The following is a 9,735-nucleotide window of genomic DNA, read 5'->3' as shown; positions in this document are numbered from 1 at the left end:
TCAGTGATAATCCTCCATGGCCTTAATTAATATGGGTTCGTTGTATGCTTGTATTATTGCTAACCACAGCCTTGGGGTTGGGGCCACTTGGTGACTTTTTTTTTTTTCATGCCTTTGCTTTATGACTTATGGATTCATTACTGGATTTTTATTAAAATAGAATCAAATAATGTATACAATAATTATTGCGTGGACTGCGGGCATTGGTTTGGTTCTATTGAAAGGTCTGGCGTCTGGACTCTGGATGTCCACATGCCCAATTGGAGATTCCTGTTTTGATTTTAAAATGGGAGGATTTTATCTTCCAGCAGTAATGACCATCCGAGCTTCTGTGGGAGCTACTTGCCTATCAGGTGAGTCCTTTTAAAATACATCTCGTTTTGTCCAGGTATCGCACACTGTTTAGATGTTGCAATAATTGAGAGATTTTACTCAAAAAGTCATTCAGCTGGTGTTCAGCTTTTCCCTTGCTTCATTATGCCAGTTGAAAAGGAATGATATGAAAGCTGCGTAAAATATAACCTTTCTACATCAAATGCTTGAGATGTATACATGCATCTAATTTGGTAGCATTGTTTGGTATAAATGCTGCCACACAGACTACCGCAAGTTTAGAGTCAAGATTGGATCTTAAATGCATCAACTGGTTTTCCTATTGGATAAAAGCTAATTGAATTAATTACAGTTAATATACACATCACTGTTATATATAGCACTAACGTCCGGCATGGTTTGGCATTGGAGATTTGCATGTACGGGACAAGATTCTCACCTTTTAATGCGCACCTCATCTTTTATTTAATGGGTTCATCTTCATCTTCTTTGTTTTGCATAAAGAAAGGAACAAGATGAGCACATCATCATCATCCAAAAAGTGGGAGCTTAGCTACTTATCTTCAAGAATTAAAATTTTAAACCAATTAAGTATTTTATACTGGACATTTCATAGGTTGTGAATCTTGATCAGCTGCATTGAATGTGCCAGAGCTAGTTATTTTATGCAGAAATTTCATGAATAACATGCTTGTGATTTTCAATTATCCAAAATGCTCTTGCTTGAGAGGAATTTCTGGAAATGTCATCTTCTATGGAACAAGCTACAAAACAGTAGGGGCAGATAGAGATTTATTGCACTATTCATGCACCTAATTAGTAGATATATGTTTCACGCAGAGACTGGCAAATAAAGTTATGGTGGCATATATAACACAAGTTAGGACACTAGCTATATGTAAGGTTTATAATCCAACATATTAGAAGTTTTGTCACTTGATAACAATTAACCTTGGAAAATTGTCACTAAATTCAACTAAAACAAAGTGTGATAAATGTATAAAAGAAAAATATATACATTTAGATTCCAAAAATAATAATACTAAAAAATACAAATTCTTGCAATAAATGATTCAATAATTAATAAATTTATAAGTTCGAGCACTATAAGGCCATTAAACTTTGATGAAAGCATGAATGCAATAATTATATTAAATATTAAATAATAAATTTTGATAAATTCTATTTGAGGGAGAAAAACTACCAAAGGAATCTGGTACCAACAGACTCATTGAAAAAATTGTTTTCTATATAACTTTATATCCAAAGCCATGGAGAGATAGAAATATCCAATAAGAATTATAAGAAATATCCAGATTCTGAATGCATTTTGTGCGAACCAAACCTTAGCCTCAATGATATCCCCTACCCTGCATCCAAATAAAGATCATTCTAACATTCCATATATTCCAAAATTTTAGGTTATGCTGCTAGCAATTATCATTCTTTCTAAAGTTAGTCAACAACAACACCAATCAGAAGGGAATGAGTGTAAAAGAAAGATAAAAGAGAAGGTCATGATAGACATGCACTACGAATTTACCATTTTTAATTCACCACTAGATAAGCATCTTAGGCAGATTTTGGGTCAAGATACTATGCTAATGCATAGGGGTTAGATCTGGTTTAATCATATTCATACCAAATCCAAAATATATTTATTAGATCCAAACTCGATTTAAACTCCATACCAATACTCTGTGTTGAGCCCAATAAAGATTGAACATCATGACAAGTTTTTGATAGAAATTGGGTGTTTAACAAGTTATTATATTATATTTTAACTATATTTTTTTTAAATTATTTAATACATCCAACATGCTACCCTATGAACAATTAAATAAAAATATATAAAAATATAAAAATTATAGCTTAAAAAGGGCATCTATACAGCTACTATTTTTGTTACTTAAGACTTCATGCAATTAGTCAAAAAATATTAAGAACGAAATATATCAGCCATAATCAAGATGAATATACATAAAACACACATTATACAAGAACTAGAACAAGTGACATAGATAGGAATTTAGCCGAATAAGATGTTGTGATTTTACCTCTCTATACCTAACTTTTTTCTTTTATGATTAAAAAGAACTGATAGATACATGCGTGTATTTTTATATACTTGTATTTGTGAGTATATATCTGTCTGTGTGTGTATGTGTAAGTTTCTATATGGATCAGATTTTGGATTTTCATGTGTAGATCTACCTAAATCCAAATGCTAATCCGATAAGACTTTGTGCCTAAATTTGGAATCCAAATCCAGCTAATTAATTGATTGCATTTAATTTCCTATCCAAATGCTATAATTAAACCCATGCTATATCATTGCCAGTGTTGGGCTAGTTTTTAATTTGAGAAACCAAGTAATTTGTTATGCCAATTTATGATGTCTAATTTATTAATAGAACGAGGTCTTTCTTTGCTGGCTCTCTAGCTAGTTAAGGCCAAAACCCCAAATTGTTAACCATGATACAATTTGAGTTTAACTATATCAGGCTAGATCAAGTCGATTTAATTCAAGTTCTACTCTAATAAGTTTTCAATCATAATTTTTATAGTACAATCAGTATCAATTATTTATACATTAGGTTAGGCTTGGTTTGGATTGGTTGTGCAGTTCATTCAAATGAACGATCTCTAATATGGCTTGAGAGAATTAGTATAATTTAAGCGAACTGACATGATACATCAAATTGACCAAAAAAGTTACCAAACTTATTTTAGGGTGGAGAGAGAAACCTTTTAACAAGCATCCTCAAGCTTTTTTAATCTAATTATAAGGATACTTCAAGGTGATCAAGACATTGGTCGAGATCTTGATTTATATTAGTATTAGGTAACCCTAATATGATGTGTAACAAATCTTGGGCTTAAATATCCAGATTTGTAAACTAAGAAATCTCAATATATCATCTAATAGGGATGGCAATCAAACTGCTTTGCATAGTCTATTTAATAAAATAGGTTGGATTTGGTTAAAAGAGTCAAATGGACTTCAGAAAGATTAAATGAACCTTAAACAAGTCAAGTCACGACACAACCCAACTATGAAATTGGTCAAAATAGTTTAAATGATTCAACATTCTAAACATAATTTTCAAGTCTGAACTTGATTAAATTAGATTGATGACAGGTCGAGTTGACAACTCGGTTCATAAATAGCAATCTATGGCCAATATGATGCGATCATGTTAGCCAAATTTTATGTTATCTTTTTATCTTTTGAAATAGGTTTTTAAAGAATAAATTTTAAAATTTATATGTCAATATAAGAGTGGCTTTGAATTTTATCATATTGGCTGAGATTCCAACAACTCGATCTTAAAATATTGATCAAGATATTGAGACTTTCTTTAAATTAACAATTTTTCACATGGGCTGAGATGAACCAAAATCATAGCCCATCTCAAAAAGAGCCACCTGCCAAATCTACCGAGATGTTGGTCTTCAATGACCCTCGGATATTTTTCAAAACCAAGGACCAGGTTGACACATTAACCAATCCAAAGCCAACTCAAGTTAGCTACTTACCCATCCAAACCAATCAAAATCCAGATTATACGTTAATTAGCTCGACCAGTGATGTGTAACTTAAACCTCGTTAGGAAAAAAATAGACCAACTCAATTCCCTCAAGACAATAATTATTCCATCTCCACCTTCCATCCGGTGGCCGCCGGGGCCGAGCCGCGAGGTTGGGTGGGCGGATGGCGACAACGACGCGTCGAGCGCCAAGCACCGAGCCAGCCGAGCTATCGCTTGTCGCTACGCGCGCGAGGCGCGCGATGGCGATGCCTTGGCGCGGCCCCCACCCCCCCCCCGCTCTAATCTTCTGGTATCGTCCACGTCAATTAATCCCCTTGACACGTCTCCTTATCTTATGCCTATAAAAAATATATATATAAATACAAGTCAATCAACTCACCAATCATGTTCATAGGCGAATCTTTAGGGAAAGATAAAGAGTTATTCCAACATTGGCATGGGGTTGATATTTTGGTCCCGGACAAAGATGATCTCCTATATATTAGCCGCCAACAACTACAGTCATTTCACGTAGAGTACTTTGAATCTTTTTAGCTTCCATGGTTGAACAATGTTTCTTCTTTTGACATGATATTTCTATCCATGAGTGATCTCAAATTGTGTAGGGCCATGTGTTGTTTTCAAGCATGATCAACATATGAAGGAGCTATTGACTGACTTAATGGACTCCTTTCTGTGTTCTCATGAAACTGGATGTTTCCTTGAATGTGAGTTTAAAGTAATATTGGCATAGACATGATTTGTTTACACGTGCGTTTCTGAGAACGTAAGCTTAAACATAGATGTATTATAAAGATATGTTAGATTTAGATATGGTGTAAATGACGCATTTCACCTCTTGGTATCAGATGGCTATCAGGATTAATTTAATTTGGTCCTGCGGCATGGAATGGCGATTTTTCTTTTTCCTTTTCATATAAAAATAAAGATTTGTGGTTCACATACGCAGGCAGTTTTGGCCGACATGCTGGTTGGTCTAAAGCATGGTCTAATGAATCCGCGTCACACCGATTCGTGTTTCTAGAATATTACTTTTTCCGATTAATTTACTAAAAATGATGATTTAACTTCTCCAAACTTGAAAATTACATTTCAAAAAATATTGTACATAATTTCAGAATACATTGTAAAACTTACTTTTGGTTTACCAAAAGAAAGAAAATGGTTTCCTTTATGGTAATCCAAAGGTCTCCTGAAAGCTGATCGCATGTCTCTTAAGTTGGCATATATAATTTTTGAATTTTATGAAGTATTTTTTTTGAAGGATACATACGAACAGTCACATCACTCTAGTATCTGAGCAATCTAGAAAGTTCAAGTATAAAAAATCTTACGGGACCAGCAGGCATGTCTCGCTCTGTCTCCAAGTGCAATTTTTAAAGTGCTTTGCCACGTAAGATGCAATCCAGTTTGTCACAATGTTCACTTCCGAATAAATATGCAACGTCGACACCGTAGCAAAAAGATGAAGAGCAATTCAGATATCACGAAGGAGCGGATGGGCCTCCAGCTACGTGTTGTCTCCGATCCATCCAATGATAATTACAAAATCTCCCTCAATGAAGATCTTCTTCACTCATAGCTCCAACCTGGCATATATAATACCCATCCAAGCGATGTAAAGCTCAACTTCCGAGACTGAAGGCTCAAAAAGACACAAATCTCTGTCACCAGCAATCTGAATCTGGATCTCGGATGATAAAATCTACACCATCCATACCATTCCTAATGCTGTCATCAAAATTAACTCACCTTAACAAACCTCAAAAGATGGGCTTCTAGGAAATAAAAATAACCCTCTTGATCGTTGCAGGAGCAACATGAGAGTCCTAAGGATTGAGAGACATCAAGGGGCAAACTAGCAGTATGTGTTGAAATGATTATACTCTACAGCTAAATAGATAGATTTCTTCGGTACTGATGAGCAGACACTACCACTGGCATTCAAAAATCAAACTGTTTCTGAAAAGTTAGATCTAATAAGCAATATACGCCATCTTATGAAGCATTTTTGATCTCAGAAATAATTTTTATGAGATACTATTTATCATTCAAAAAATAAATATCATGTAGCACAATAAAAATGACTAAGGCTAAGCCTTGCAGATTTAACACTCATTCTTAGCATTGATAGCTTTAATGTTGTGGTTTTAAAAGGTCAGTGCAACCACATCTTTTTTTTTTATTTTTTTTTTCAAATCAAAATGACCGTTGCCAAATTTTTGGCTAAAAAAAAAATCAATATTTTTTTAATTCAAAAATTATTTTCAGTTATATATTACCAAATTGGTGTGTTAAATTGCACATGGAGAAGACTATTTATAAAATAATATGACATAATTAGTTGTTATTGACATATATAAAATTGTACCTGGCAATACCAAATAAAATTTGCCACCAATGACCTATAAACTACCTAGTAGTCTACCTAAATACCTTTTTCTACATATATGTGCTGGATATTATGGTGGCTGTACAGTATATTTGCGCATACCATAATGTGCAACGTATTTGCAGCAAGGCATATCCCTATGGATCTTAAAAAAAAGAAAAAGAAAAATTTATCATTGAAAAAAAAAAATATGCTTTTGAGAATTGATAGGACGGGTCTTTTCAGAGAGTTTCTCAAGTCTGAATCACGTACATGTACATGGCTTCCTCTGCTATACTCCACGTATCACATGCTGGTCCCAGCTTTCATATCAAGCGGAATAAGCTTCACCTCATTTCTTGTCACCTTTTATTGCAACGCAGAATATGTAGTTGTTAGAAGAATTATTTCAAAGCAAGGTATATTACAACCACTTTTTCATGTGCCATTTGACCTTGATGTCTCAAGACAAAGGTGAATGATGCATCATCTTTGACCACCTTTTTTTTTTTTTTTAATGTTCCTTGAGAAAGATGGAGCCACCACACTAGATAATCTAAGAAAAATTTTCAGGAGATCAAAGAAAGATTAGGGAAGACAGATAAAAAGAAAGAGAAAAAAAAAAAAAAAAAAAAGGGAGACTTTGGGATTGGACCACCCAAGCAAAGCAGCACCAAATGTAGGGTAGTGTCGGTGGTGGGAGTTTGTTGGTATCCCAGGTGGGTCCCTGATTGGTTTGGTCCACCTACAAGGCATTATCCTCTTGATTTGCTGGGCTTTAACGCCACTCTAGCAGCAGCTTGAGAGAAACACCTACCGGTCCATATTGTCTTTTCTCATAAACTAATCCCAATTGACAAGAAGTAATTGGTGATGGACATGCTTGAAGAATTAAGATTGAGAACAAGGTTTAGTCCTCATATGCTTGCAAATTAGCTTGGTAGGTGAGGCATTCCAAGGATCTAGTGGACCACAACCACCTCAACTTGTATATGGATGTGAATAATTAGGCAATTTAGTGGGGGTGGTGGTTGGATCTAATACATTGCCCCATCCCTTGTTCCTCTTTAATTTTGCAGCTTTTAAGATGAAGTGTACCAATCATGATTATCAAAACAAGTGAAGCTGCTAATTAGGTCACTGGTTTGAGCAAGTGCTTTCTAATTTCAGGTCTTAAGTTAGCCCAACCTATGTAATCCAATAGACCAATAGATGATGAGCCGGGCAACGGAGAAACCGATCAAGCTATTAGGTTTTAAGTGCCAAGTTAAGGAACACATTTGTCAATTTGTTGCAACCCAATAGAATTATTGGTATCAAACAACAGCATAAGTTCGTATTAAGCAGATCTTATGCCTTGTATTAGAGAAGTGTTTCATACCATTGGAGATTATGGTTACTCATGTAAAAATTGCTAATTTGTTAGAAGATATTTAATAGTGCCATCTATTAACCAAATTCCCCCTTTTATTTGTGCACTTTTTTATAGGTGAAATAGGTGGAAGCCATGGAAAGTGGCGAATTTGACCCCACCATAAGCTGAAACTGCAAAATATTTGTTTAGTCTGGGGTTGTAAAGTTGATTTTCTAAGTAAAATAGACCTCACCATATGCTCAAAGACGTTAGAACATCATCCTTTCAAGGAATCCAATAGTTGGCATTCATTCTTTTTTGGTTTTCCATTGTTGGCATTCTTTAGAAAGCAAAACTTGTTGTGCCTATTGTCTCCAGGTGGTGAGGGCCATGGTCTTATATAAGTATGGTCACTCTTACATTATAATTGTCCTTGCAATGGTGTTGGGACCATTTTTTGCCATGTTATTAACCTACAATATGAACATCTTTAGAAAATTATGATGAAAACAATATCATATTTTTATCATATTATCTCTATGAATAGATTCTTCATATGACTCCTATGTAATCAGAATAGATTCTTCATATGACTCCTGTGTAATCAAATAACAGGAGTACATCAAATCTTTTGGCGAGCAGCAGCAGCAGGAGCAAGAGCAGAATCCATCTTATTTAACCAGAAGGCAATGTATGCAAGAACTACCATGAAAATTAGCATAAATAAGAAGAAGAAAAAGACAGGAATAGAGATGATCATTTTTTTTTTTTTATTACAAGTGGATGTTGACACCATTCTAATACGAGAATATCTCATAAAATCAAAAAATAAAATATCTCACTCATAGGCATGTTTGATCATATTTTATATAGCGATTCAATCAGCGATGCTGTCTATCTTTTAAAAAAATATGCTAAATAGATATTGTTGTGGTTCTAATAATATAGAGGGTACTAATAATCCCATATCAGTTGTCAGTCAAGAGAAACTCACTCTTATAAAAAAGAAAAAATTCTTTCCAAGGAAGGCACTTTTTAAAGGACAAAACCGTGAGGTTCATAGACCAGAACGAACAATACCTCACATAATGGGTCGAGTCCTTATCCGTCCTTATAAGGAGGAAAAAATTCTTCTCACGTGAAGGGCCGAGCCCTTGTCCGTCCTTATAAGGAGGAAAAAATCCTTCTTACGTGATACACTTTTTAAAGGGCAAAACCGTGAGGTCCATGCATCAAAGCGGACAATACCTCATACGACGGGTCGAGTCTTTGTTCGCAACAATGGCACGCCAGAAAGGGATCGAGGTCCGCCTCGATTCTTTGGGGCTGAGGTCTATCTCGACTAACTGTAGAATTTTTCAGACTGCACACATCGAAATTCTTCTTGATTGAAAGGCTCTGTTGTGGTTCTAATATTGTGAAGGACATCAATAGTCTCATATCAGTTGTGAGTCAAGGAAGACTCATTTTCATAAGAAGAAAAAAAAAAAATTTACGTGAGATTTTTTTTAAAAGATAAAATCATGAGTCTCATAAATCAGAATGGACAATATCTCAATTGAATCTGTGATAGATATTATAATAAAATTATATAAAAAAATTAAATTTTATAAAGAAATAAATGGATCTCTAATTACTCAACGTCATTCCAAACCTAATTGATAATAGTGATAGAATCTTGCTCAGAAGGTCATTTCTTTCGATAAACTGGCAGGAGGGCCAATCCAATGTATATTATATTTGCGGATGGAACTACCATCTCTTGTCAAGTACTCCTTTCCTTTGAATCGGACACGTTTGCCCTATAATTCACTTATTCGAAAAAGCGTGTCTCATACATGCAAGTTGATGGAATAAACGTCCATCAGTTTATCTTTTCTATTGAAGACAATCTCGTGCGCTGCAAATTGTTGACGCATTCACAGCATTCAGTACATGCTCTTGTCACTTGTGCAGTCGCGCATCACATGTCATGGAATCTGACCTAATCCAAATATTTCATCCTCTTGAACAAATCATGAGTGATACATACACCAAGTATTAATTAAATATAAATATATATATATATATATATATATATTCTAATTATTTCTATTAATAAAATTATAGCTATCTATATAATA

Source organism: Elaeis guineensis, chromosome 11, assembly GCF_000442705.2.
Source record: "Elaeis guineensis isolate ETL-2024a chromosome 11, EG11, whole genome shotgun sequence".
Taxonomy (NCBI): domain Eukaryota; kingdom Viridiplantae; phylum Streptophyta; class Magnoliopsida; order Arecales; family Arecaceae; genus Elaeis; species Elaeis guineensis.
The sequence above is the reverse complement of the archived record's forward strand: the minus strand, read 5'-3'. Positions refer to the sequence as shown.